Source organism: Cervus elaphus, chromosome 6, assembly GCF_910594005.1.
Source record: "Cervus elaphus chromosome 6, mCerEla1.1, whole genome shotgun sequence".
NCBI lineage: Eukaryota > Metazoa > Chordata > Mammalia > Artiodactyla > Cervidae > Cervus > Cervus elaphus.
Window position 1 is genome coordinate 32082040 of NC_057820.1, and position 13030 is coordinate 32095069.

At 38.5% G+C, this 13030-nt stretch overlaps 1 protein-coding gene across 1 annotated transcript in view; it reads left to right on the forward strand.

The window, feature by feature from the left end:
• The first annotated feature begins 3609 nt into the window (after nt 1-3609).
• The window catches only part of LOC122696532 (transmembrane protease serine 11E-like), a 120831-nt gene continuing 111410 nt past the window's right edge, over nt 3610-13030 (forward strand). The window contains exon 1 of the mRNA XM_043906623.1: nt 3610-3684. The gene's annotated coding sequence lies outside the window, so the exon portion shown is untranslated. The remainder of the gene's footprint in view (nt 3685-13030) is intronic.

A 13030-nucleotide genomic window follows, 5' to 3' on the forward strand; every position in this document is an offset into this window, starting at 1 on the left:
TTCACTTTATACTTCAATTAAATTTTTTTTTAAACTGTAGAAGCATCAATTGTATTATCAATTGTATTACAGTTAGTTTGAAGGAACTTGTCTTCTAGTACAATAGAAGGAGATAAAGGGTTTTGATTCCTTTAATTGGTGGTGAGCTGGTAGATATTTAGCAACCAGCTCTCCAGAAGGAAAAACTATCTTTGTAGTGTTTGCCCTTTTCTATGGTATAGATAATTCCGTCATGACCTATTTCAAGCTACCAAAGTAACACCATATCATGAACAAAGTGATATGTTCAGTAGAAAATCATGCAGTAACACAATTGTGTAGTATTTTCACCACACAGATGCAATAGATGAAAATATAAATAAGCTCAAGAACAGAGACAGTATTAACTTTTAGTTGAAAGAATTAAAGTGGTGAGTTTTGAAATTTATTACTTTTGTTTTTAAAATCATCTATTTACAACTTTTTGTTCAGTATTGATAAACTGTGTCCAACTCTTTGTGACCCCATGGACTGCAGCATGCCAGGAGTCTTCCCTGTCTTTCACCGTCTCCTGGAGTTTGCTCAAACTCAAGTCCATTGAGTCGGTGATGCCATCCAACCATCTCATCGTCTACCACCTCCTTGTCCTCCTGCCCTCAAATCTTTCCCAGCATTAGGGTCTTTGCCAATGAGTCAGATTATCACATCAGGTAGCCAAAGTACTGGAGCTTCAGCATCAGTCCTTTGAATGAATATTTAGGGTTGATTTCCTTTAGAATTGATTCATTTGATCTCCTTGTTGTCCAAGGGACTCTCAAAGGTCTTCTCCAGCACTACAACTCGAAAGCATCAATTCTTTGGTGCTCAGCTTCTTTATGGTTCAGCTCCCACACCTATACGTGACTACTGGAAAAACATAGCTCTGACTAGACAGACCTTTGGCGGCCAAGTGATGTCTCCACTTTTTAATATGTTGTCTAGGTTTGTCATAGCTCTTCTTCCAAGGAGTAAGTATTTTTAATTTCATGGCAGGAGCCACCTCCCACAGTGATTTTGGAGCCCAAGAAAATAAAATCTGTCATTGCTTCTACTTTTTCCCCTTCTATTTGCCATGAAGAGATGGGACCTGATGCCCTGATCTCAGTTTTTTGAATGTTGAGTTTTAAGCCAGCTTTCTCACTCTCCTCTCTGACCCTCAACAAAAGGCTCTTTAGTTCCTTTTGCTTTCTGCCATGAGAGTGCTAGCGTCTGCATATCTGAGGTTGTTGATATTTCTCCCAGCAATCTTGATTCCAGGTTGTGATTCATCCAGCCTGGCATTTCGCATGATGTTCTCTGCATAAAGTTAAATAAACATGGTGATAATATACAGCCTTGACAGACTCCATATATAATCTAATTTTAAATAATCCCTTTGTTTAGCAACCAGCTTGCAAAATTTCTGAAAATCTCACCCTTGGCTCTTGTATAGGGCTTCCCAGGTGGCTCAGTGGTAAAGAATCTACCTGCCAATGCAGGGGATGCAGGTTCAATCCTTGGGTCAGGAAGATTCCCTAGAGTGGGAAACAGCAACCCATTCTAGTTTTCTTGCCTGGAAAACCCCACGGATAGAGGAACCTGGCAGGCTACAGTCCATAGGGTTGCAAAGAGTTGGCCATGAGTGAGCGAGTGAGCACATGCACACAAGTCATTATAAGCCAGTTCCAGCAAACCACTGCCCTCACGTATACAGCTCCCAGGGGCCATATCTGTATAATGTCATGGTCGCTCCGGGCCACAGGTGGTGTGAGTAGGATTTAGGAGTGAATTTAGACCAAGGATCATTTTCTGTGTGTGACTGAAGCTATAATTAACACTTGAATATTTGAACTAATCACCATAATGTGGACTGAGTAGAAGGTAAGACTGATCTTCTAATAAGGAAGAAATGCAAAGGGGAAGCAGAAAAGGAAAATACCCATCATGGTTGTCTTACAGAATTCTAGTTTTCAGCTGCAATTCTTTCTGAGACTTGGCTGCATTTTATCCTTGCATTTGGACAGATAATCTTACCTTTGTGAAATTAATTAAACGAGGACGCCATTATACTGAGATGGCTCTAACACCATAGGGGCTGATGTAAGCCAACCAAATCCTAAGCCTGTAAATGTCTCAAGGTTACGAAATCAAATCACTAAGTGCAACCCATCACAAATAACCAACTAGGCCTTAAGCTATAGCCAGTTAAATATTTTCCTTTCTTTGCTTCTATGCTTTCTTATATAAAGTCTTTCCCTGACTCTTTTCAGCCAAGTGCTTCTAACTACTTGCAGTTTGAATCTATTTTTTCCTCAAATAAACAAAGGATTTTTAATTTGCCTCAGTTTATCTTTTTACATTGGTGACAATGCAAAAGAGTACAGCCATTGGAAGGCAGTTTGGCTATTTCCTACAAAATTAAACATACTCTTACTATAGGGTCCAGCAATCATCCTTCTTGGTTTTTACCCAAAGGAGTTGACAATTAATGCCCAAAGAAAAACCTGCACATGGATGTTTATAGTAACTTTATTCATAATTGCCAAAGTGTGAAAGCAAACAAGATATTCCTCATAAGTAAATGGATGAACAAACTATGGTACATCCAGACAATGGACATTATTAAGCAGCACTGTAAAAAGATGAGCTATTAAGCATGAAAAAATACGAAGGATCTTAAATGCGTGTTAGTAAGTGAAAGAAGCTAATCTGAAAAGACTACCTACTGTATGACCCCATATACATTCTGGAAAAGAAAACTAAGGAGACAGTAATAAGATCATAAAAAGATCAGTGGCTATCAGGGGTTGAAGGTAGGGAAAGGATGAATAGGTGGATCAGAGAGGATTTTTAGGGCAGTGAAATTACTCTGTCTGAAACTGTAATGATGGATACATGTCATTATACTAATATATTTGTCCAAACCCAAAGAATGTACAACACTGAAGATTTGCTTAAGATAAACTATGGACTTTGAGTGATTATGATGCTTCAGTATAGATTCATCAATTATAACAATTACCACTCTGGTAGGGAATGTTAATAATGGGAAACACTATGCATGTGTGTGGGCAGGGGTTAAACAGAAACCTCTATACCTCCCTCTTAATGTTACTATGCACCTAAAACTACTCTAAAAATAATAATGTCATCTTAGGGACTTCCCTGGTGGCCCAGCAGCTAAGACTTCATGCTGCCAAAGCAGGGGGCCCAGGTTTGATCCCTGGTTGGGGAAATGGATCCCACATGCCACAGCTAAGGCCCAGTGCAGTCAAATAGATATTTTTTTCATTTATTTTTATTAGCTGGAGGAAATAAATATTTTTTAAAAAAATAATAATAAAGTCTTAAGATAACTGGGACAGTTTTAGTTGAGTAAGTTTGGACTTAAATTGTGCCAGACTTTCTGAAATACCTTTCAGGTCAAATTTCCAGGAACATTTTAGAAATTCTGTGGACTAACTAGAACAATCCTACTGTTCTAGTTGTAGTGACTGAACCACAGTCTAGTAGTGACTGCAGTCACTACTTTCGTAAATGTGTGACTAGGATGTCAACACAAACGGTGCTCCTGTACATCATTGCTTCCATCCAAACTGACTCATTCGACCGGAACAACCAGTTTGCATGCCAGTGCAAGCAGAGAAAGGAGAAATGAAAAGGAATAGAATGAAAGGCATTTAAAAGGTAAGTAGTTACATTTATGCTTTAAGTTAATGCATTTGTTTTTCAAGGGCTACCATCTTTTGGAGAAAGAAAAACAAGACAGAAAACAAATCCTGGAATATGTACAGGATTTCTGCAAGAAATTTACTCTGTCTTCCTATCTCCATTTTAAGCCTTAGTTTTATCCAAAACTTAAGTAGCCGAACCTACTTCCTCCCCTTCTTGTCTCTTTGGATTTCTCCCACAAGTATTTATTGTACATCTGTTACACAGCAAGTACTACCCAAGACATTGGTTTTTGTCCCAAACTGCAGAGTGTGAACTTGACCCTCTTGATCTAGAGTTCTCAAAGTATACTGTGCATAGGATTCATAAGGAAAATTTATTGAAAATATAGATTCCTGGCCTTGAACCCAGAAATCAGATTCAGGGGATTGCTATAAACCTGGGAACATGACATTTTAACAGGCATCTTGAGTGACTAATGGGAATAACATGATTGGATCGTTTTAAATATGATAACTCTATCAACTTCTCTATGCATCTAGTAACTTGGCTTTTGATGGGCCTGAGTCTACAAATTTTTCTCTCTTTAAGAACTCTGGAATCAGGCTCTCTGTTATAATCCAGACTCTGCCACTTAGCTGTTGATTAAATTAACCCCTTTCTGTTCTGTGTCCTAATGTGAGGGTATGTGGGAATCAGAATACAGTATCTGCCTCAAAGAGTTACCTTTTGGATTTAGCAAGTAAAACGTGTGACCTTACAGCAGTAAGCACTTAAAAAATGGAAGTCCTTATTGTTGTTGTTCTTGTCATTACTGACAGTAGTTTTACCACAGTTTTATTTTTTAGAGGGAAGAAGAGTAGGACATACTTCCCTGCTGGCTCAGACGGTAGAGAATCTGCCTGAAATGTGCAAGAACCAGGTTTGATTCCTGGGTTGGGAATATCCCCTGGAGAAGGGAATAGCAACCCGCTCCAGTATTCTTGCCTGGAGAATCCCATGGACAGAGGAACCTGGTGGGCTACAGTCCATGGGGTTGCAATGAGTTAGACACGACTGAGTGACTCACACACTAACACATCTAACGGTCACCTTGTTTAATTAATTTAACACAAAAGAACAAGCAGAAAAACCACCGATAAATTGTTCAGAAAAAAATTAAACCTACCCTCCACATTCCTTCTCTCTCCCAAGAATTAGATGAGCAAAAACAACATGGAGGAGAGCAGGATTTCTACCATGTATGTGGTTTTTAGCCAAATTTGTTTGAATGATACAGGACAGACAGATACCTAAAAATAAATGCTTTTATTGGAAAGAGTGGTACAGCAACAGAATTGTGGCTTAGCTGAAAAGCAGAAGGGAACTCTTTTAAAGGACTGTGTTTAAAAAAATCATTTTTAATTTTCCTACAACCACGTTCAATTGTTAGCTCTTAAAGCTATAGAGGGACTTTAAGTGAACAGTTTTTGAGGCAAATGATTAAGCTATAAAAAATGAACGATTGAGACCTAAAAATAAAATTACAGAATTTACTCCTATGTGATCAAATTTTGACCATGTAATTTTTAAATTGATGTGTGTCGTATTCCATCGTATGAATGAGCTATCGGCTATGGTTGCATACCATTCTATCTGGCCCAAGTAGGAGAAATTTATTACCCGATATTAGATGGCTTAAACTCTGGCATCCAGGAGCTTCCGAGAAGGACTTCCACTCACCAGAACCACACCGCCAACCCTTACTCCCAAGTAGCATTGCCATTAGGAAATCATCAAAGCGCGAGGTTGTGGGCTACAGAACAATACAGGCTCCGCCAGGGTTCGCAGCTTTAAAACCAGGCTCTGCAGCGCTCAGGCGTTCGCTGATCCTTGGTCTCTGACTGGCAGATCCTAAACCCATCCCAACCCCGACAGCTAGGGTATCTGGGAAATGTAGTTTTTACTTTCCAACTTCGAAGGCACAGAAAGAATACTAGCAGCAGACAGGAATGCAAGTAGAACATTGTTATAATTTACTTAAATTCCTTAAATTTTAGATTTTTAGGTTGTTACATATTTTTCTCTTTGATAAATAAATAAATTCCTCTAGGTGGAATCTCAGTCAAATGGTATAAATACTTTTCAAGTTTTTATAATTATTGCAAAATTCCCCTCTTGAAAACTTATACCAGTTTATTTTCTTTCCAACCGTCTTATTCCATATTGTCAATTGCAATTAATGTAATCTAATTTCCTTTAAAAAGGAAAATGACACATCATTTTAAAATTTCTAATTTTTTTGCTAGTAAGTTTGAACATCTCAGTTCTCACTGTAGGTGAAGTACAATGAAGTCCTTAGACTACCCATTACCCGAATATTTCTCAGTGGGATAGGCTACCCACTCCAGTATTCTTGGGCTTCCCTTGTGGTTCATCTGGTAAAGAATCTGCTTGCAATGCAGGAGACCTGGGTTTGGAAGATCCCCTGGAGAAGGGACAGTCTACTCACTCCAGTATTCTGGCCTGAAGAATTCCATGGACTGTATTAGTCCATGGGGTTGCAAAGAGTAGGACATGACTGAACGACTTTCACACAAAGCCTGTAGATCATAACTTGATTATGATACAACCACTTTAGGTACAAATACTAGACTTAAACTGTAAGCATCTGAGTATCTATCAATATGATTTTTTTTGCTTTAATATTTATTTATTTGGCTGTGTGGGGTGCCGGGAGCCGGCACACGAGATCCCACCCATGACAAGGTCATGAGGGAGAAAACCTGACAGGCAAGGCAGATCAGGTTTTCAGGGGTTTTGAAAAGCTGCCCCTGGCACTCACCTTAAAGATAATATCTGTCTTTCTGATGCCTGCCTCAATAGACTACTCCCTAATTTCTATATTCCCAAATAAGAATCAATTTAGAATTTTAATCAATAAGTTTCCCAGGTGGTGGTATTTTATGAGATTATCTAGGGTGAAAGGAGTGTTTTAATTTAAACTCTTTTGCTGGTAGTTTGTTAGCCAAATGCATTTATGCCCTTGGTACTAATATGCATGATTGCTTATAATATCCTAATTATAAAATAGCATAAAGAACCTGATTATATAAAAGCCCTAATAGACATAGAGCATTTTTGAGGGGTGAAGGAGTCCTATTAGAAAACATAAGAAAAATTATTCTAAAAGTAGCTATTGGGTTAACATTTGCTTGCTGTGTTTTGCTTGCTGTGTTTTTGCTTTTAATGTGCTAAGGTTGTGTTATAGAAACCATTGTTAATATAGTTAAAGATCTAGAGAAATAAGAACTTAGCCCTAGTGTGGTAACAATGAGATGGTTGTTAATTGTCAGCCAGGAGTGCTAGGCAGAAGCTGCCTCACCAAAGTCGCAGAGTCAGTCTGGGGTAAACTTCTTAGATAAACGTAACTGACAACTTCTGCAGAAGGATTAATTTTTGTGTTAACAAGGTTATACTTCTACTCTGTACTGTTGCCCTATGAGACTGCTACCTTTCAGTTAAGGTCACCATAGAAACAGAAAATAGGTTTACATTCACCTGACCTGCATAAAATGTTGATAGGCCCCAAGGCCAGAGATAATGTACAAGACCCTCATAAACAAAGAAGTATGCAGAAAACACCCTGGTGTCGTGAAGGACAAGCTGACGTAATGTTAAACTATCTTCCCCTTAGATATGTACTAACTTAGGGTATAAAGCTATGGTGAAAAATAAAAGATTGCCAGACTCTGCCAGCTGCACCCCCCATCTGGTCTCTCTCTCTCTCTCTCTCTCTTTCTCTCTCTTTCTCTCTCTCTCTCTTTCTCTCTCTTTCTCTCTCCCTCTCGCAGACTTGGCCCTATCAAGGGCTGGTCTCACGTGTCTTCTCTCTCTCTCTCTCACCAACACCATTCATCCTGAGGGTATCCCCTGGATCATGCCGAGGCTGGACCCCGGCAGTGGGGTCTTAGTTGTAGCACGCTGAATATTTGATCTTTGTTGCAGCATGCAGGGTCTTTTAGCTGCAGCATGCAAACTCTTGGTTGCAGGTTGTGACCAGGGATTGAAGCTGGGCCCCCTGCATTGGGAGTATGGGGTCTCAACCACTAGACCACCAGGGAAGTCCCTATCAATATAAGTATATGATGAGTACATATATATATATATATATATATATATATATTTGTATATATATAAGTATAATTATGAGTATGTATATATCTCAGAATTTTATGAAATCTGTGAGTTACACGTCCAGGTTCTAAAACTCTTGCCATTCACAGTAAGAACCGTGGAAGGAGGGAAGCTCTGTGAGGAAGCACTCTATAGCTCAGGGAGGTCTGCGAGGTCCAAGGTCATTCCATCAGCCAGAATCCACTGACAGAGTCACTACCCTTCTGTGATTTAATGTGGCTTGATGAATTCCCCAGGAACCCTTGGGCTGTCAGGACATGAGTTCCCACATCATTTTCTTCCAGCAAGTAGTGTGTACAGCATGCACTCTGAAATGGTAATGAAAATTTTGGTGTCGTTTCCGGGGGCTCCAAAGAGCTCCTGGTACCAGAGTCCTTTATGTCTCAGCGCAGAAAAGAATTCTGCAAGAGATAAAGCAATAGATAAGAAGTGATTTATCAGAAGAGGACACTTGTGAGGCTTTCAAGTGGGCAAGCAAGAGAGTGCCACACCTTGAGAATTTCCTGGGCTATAGTTTTATAATCAAAGGAAAAGCAGGGAAGAGAAGAAGAGCTTCTTTTTACTTGAGTAGTCATCATGCTTCCAGCATCAGCTCCTCCTCCAGGTTGGGCAGGGGAATTTTCTTGTCCCTGCGTGGTCAAACTAGGTCCACATATTATTGTTTTTTATGTGTGCAGAGAGCATGTCCTAGGGATCATAACCCTACTGAGCTCACTGGGCAGGCTGTGTGTCTCATGCCACTATTGTTTTATTGTTTGGGGGCATGTCTCATGCTTCTGTTGCTTGGTTTTGTTGCTAAGCATGCCTACTTGGTTTTGCAGTTAAGCAAACCTGCTTTCTTGAGTAATCATTAACTTACAGAGTCTCCCATATTTTTTGTACTTACAATCCCCTAGTGGAATTAACTCTAATCACCCACTTTGTTCCTTTATTCTGTCCCTATTGGTAAGAAATTGAATGATTTATTGATTGATTTCTTACTATTCTTGATGTTAAAGAGCCTCTCCTTTCTTCCCAAAATAAACATAGGGATGTTTAGTGAAGGCATTAAAGATACGGCTTGTTTTATTAATATTTAGTGATTTAGAAGGGGAAGAACTTGCTATAAATTCACCTTTGAAACTAGAATATTAACTTTTCACCAAATTAAGACAAGACTCTGTACAAAGGCATTAAATGGCTATCTTTAAAAGCTGCTTGAGGGCTTCCCTGATAGGTCAGTTGATAAAGAATCTGCCTGCAATATAATCGAGACCCTGGTTCGATTCCTGGGCCAGAAAGATCCCCTGGAGAAGGGCATGGCAACCCACTCCAGTATTCTTGCCTGGAGAATCCTCATGGACAGAGGAGCCTGGTGGGCTACAGTCCATGGGGTTGCATTGAGTCAGATATGACTGAGCGACTAAACACAAAAGCTGTTTGCCGCAAGTCCATAAGCAGTCATTACTCTCCACCTAGTGGCAAGATAGGTTAATTGAAAGCAAGAAATATTCTGACACTTGAATGCTAAAGCCAAATATTATTTAAAAAGAGAACAGTAAGTATTTACAGCATCAAATAAACCTGACCACTGTTCTGTTAAATTTTGGTATAAATTAAAATGCTATGTAAAATAATCCATGATTGTAATTTGATATTGTGTCAAGTCATCTAATTTGGAAATGAAAATTCTTGCAGGATGATAAACAGAATATTCGTAACTACATGCCTTATCTTGAAAGCATTTCTTCGTAATATCTTAAATATTTTATGACCTTAAAAATCTTATTGTTCTTAAGAAAATGCCACATTATATTTTAACTGTTGTAAGGAGGTTTAGAAAATATATTACCAAGCAATTTTAAAGAAAATTAAAATCAGCATTGGGACACTAGGCAGGATATTTTTAGTACAAGAACTTTGTAATCTGGGGCTATTAATCAGGATATAGTAGTACTCATAACTAGCAAAGGTAGCTGATAGTCTCAAATTAAGCTGACATTCAGTATTGAGCCCATATAGGGTCATTGCAGTGGGCATCCATCTGCTCAAATGTGTTCAACATTCTATTAAGATTAGTCCATGCAGTCTGCTTATTAAATCATTTGGGTATTACTGCGGATCCTAAGGGACATAAGAGAAAATAAAAAAGTAGGAAGAATGCAAGTACTATGAAAAGAAAGTAAACACGCTGAGAAATCTATAGTGGAAGTCAAATGAATGGACCAGACCAAACAAGAAATTAAAAAAAAAAAAAAACAAAAAAAAAACATACTAGATAACACTAGAAAGCTAAAGGAAGAAATTGGAAGCATGAATCAGGAAAATCAGGTGTGAAGGACCAATTGGAGACATTGAATATGAAAAATCTACCAGATGAAATTGTGTAGTAAGAACTGTATCAGAAACACCTTACTACTGTTTTGTGGATAATATTTATCTAAGTGAATATACTTGAGAAACAAATTGGTAAAATGAAAAATCAGGTCAATGAATATTTCTGAAGGAATTAGGTAAAGACGAAGTGGTATTAAAAAACTGAGAGAAGGGACTTTCCTGGTGGTCCCGTGGCTGAGACTCTCGCTTCCAATGCCAGGGGCCCAGGTTTGATCCCTGGTCAGGGAACTACATCCCACATGCCAAAACTAAGAGTTCCCATGCCACAAGTAAAGATCCTACATATCACAACTAAGACCCAGTAGCCAAAAAATAAATAAAATAATTTTTTTTTAAATGAGAAAAAAGTTAAGACATACTGACAGATTTTTGCACAAATTAAGAATGATATTACTATCTAAGTGGAAAGCACTCAGAGAAAGTGCTGAAATAGGAAAAATTCAAGTTAGCATTTTTAAATCTAATTAATTATATTTAAGAATGAATCTGAAATATGTTATTGTAAGGTGCACAAAACTTGAGAAGGCTGCCACAGAAAGATCCTATCTGAAAGCATTGTGGGAGGAAGTGTTTGGGCAAGAAAAAGAATGACTTCAAGAGGTAATGCAGATGACGTGGAAAGTATGGGAGAAGCACTTACACTTGGATCAGAAGCCTCCAGAAGGTCTTTAAAACACCTTCAGGGACAGATAAGATTGGACTGCTTCCTTGACCCCAAAGATTTTATAGAGTATACATACGTGTGACACATGTCATTTGTATATGTGTGCCTTTGCTGGAGGAACAGAGGCCAAAAAAAACCTCCCCTGAATTTATTTACAGGTTGGACATGTAAATATGTATAATATCCTATAATCAGAAATGATATTTAAAATATATAACATCCAGTACGGGGACTTTTCTGGTGGTCCAGTGGCTAAGACTCCACACTTCCAATGCAGAGGGCCCAGGTTCCATTCTTGGTCAGGGAAGCAGATCCCACACACTGCAACCAAAGATCCTGCATGCTGCAACAAAGACTGAAGAACCTGTGAGCCTCAGCTAAGACCTGGACCGGCCAAATAAATAAATAATAAAAAAAGAAAACCAAGCATTTGGTGCAACATGAAGCACTGACCACTCAGAGCAGGCATCAAAGGGCTGGAGCAGATTCCAGGAGGCTTCTACCTCGCTCTTCACCTGGGGAATAGGAGTACATGTGGGGCGGGCTGGGGCAGTGGGGAGGCATGGGAATGGGGCTCAGGGTAGCTTCTATTTACCAACAGATACCACATAGTTCAAAAATTTAACAGTCAGTATGATCGTGTACCTTGGCAGGTGTTCCTTCAAGTTTGATGATGCCACACAATTTTCTAAAATATGCTTGTTTTTTAAAACAAACCTTGGGTAGATGTTATTTTCCTGAGAGGTGGAAACAGTCTCTGTAGTAAAACAATTTGACATGTTGGAGAGTCTTATCTTCTGACATTGCAAGTCAGAAAAATTACATAGGGGACATTAAGTTGTAATAAAGTAGAGAGAATAATAAAAAAATATTACTCAAGATATTTTCCTGACTAGTCATCTTGCAAGGATTTTCACTAAGTTTTGGGGGTTATGAATATCATGTATCATTTTGCTTCCTATGTTTCAAGGAAAGGTGGTTGAAAACATGAAACCTATTAAGCAAAGTTAAAACAACAACAACAACAACAAAAAACCTTTAAGGATAGTTTCTTCTCATTACAGACTGCAGGTTGGTATCAGGCCCAGTAGATGTGAGCAGAGCCATAACTTCCTTCAGACCAGTCTGCATACCCATGAGTGAGAAATTAACTTTTATTCATTGAATTGTTCAGTTGTCTGTTATGTAGCAAAAGACATTCCTTTGTCACTTATTAATATATTCATCATTCATATGATATATATTGCACATCTGTGTGCTAGGCATTGCTGTAAAAATCCAAATTGCTGTTTTGTTTTTTTCTTGTAAAAGGTTGATTAGACCAGTTTCTGATAAAACTAATCAGGAGGAACTTCCCTGGTGGTTCAGTAGCTAAGATCCATGCTCCCAATGCAAGGGGCCTGGGTTCAGTCCCTGGTAAGGGAACTAGATCCCACATGCCAAAACTAAGAATTCACATGACACAGTGAAAGAACCTGCATGCAGAAGCTAATACCTAGCAGAGCCAAATAAACAGATATTTTAAAAAACTAATCAGGAAAAAAGGAAAAGATACAATAAATAACACCACCCATGAAGTTCTGCTATTGAAATAGAAAATGCACAGAGAAACAAACTTGGAAATCCAAATGGCTGATAAGCAACTGAAGAGTTATTTAACCTTTCAAGTAATAAAGAGATGCAAATTGAAACATCAGTCAGAAACCTGTTAAGATCAAGTAAAAGTGAGGATGTTGAGAAACAAGAATTCTCCCATAAAGCTTAAAAGAAAGGAAGCTTGTGCAACCATTCCAGAGAGCAACCTGCAAGTCCTTGGTACATCACATTGCATATACTCTCTATAGAGTGTAGCAATTATATCCTAGATCTCTTGCACATGTCCCTAAGAATATTTTTTATAGCACTGTGTGTGATAATCAGAATGGAAGAAGCCTAGATGCCTGTGAAATGAGAAGTGAGAGATAGTTACATAATATAGTTATATTATGTATATGAATTATATATACAAATAGCAGTTCAGTTCAGTCACTCAGTCATGTCCGACTCTTTGTGACCCCAATATATAGCAGTATCACTGTATCCAGTTAATGTTCTAGATTAGTTTATAGCTCGGTGGATCTTAAAACATCATGGCAAGTAGAATAA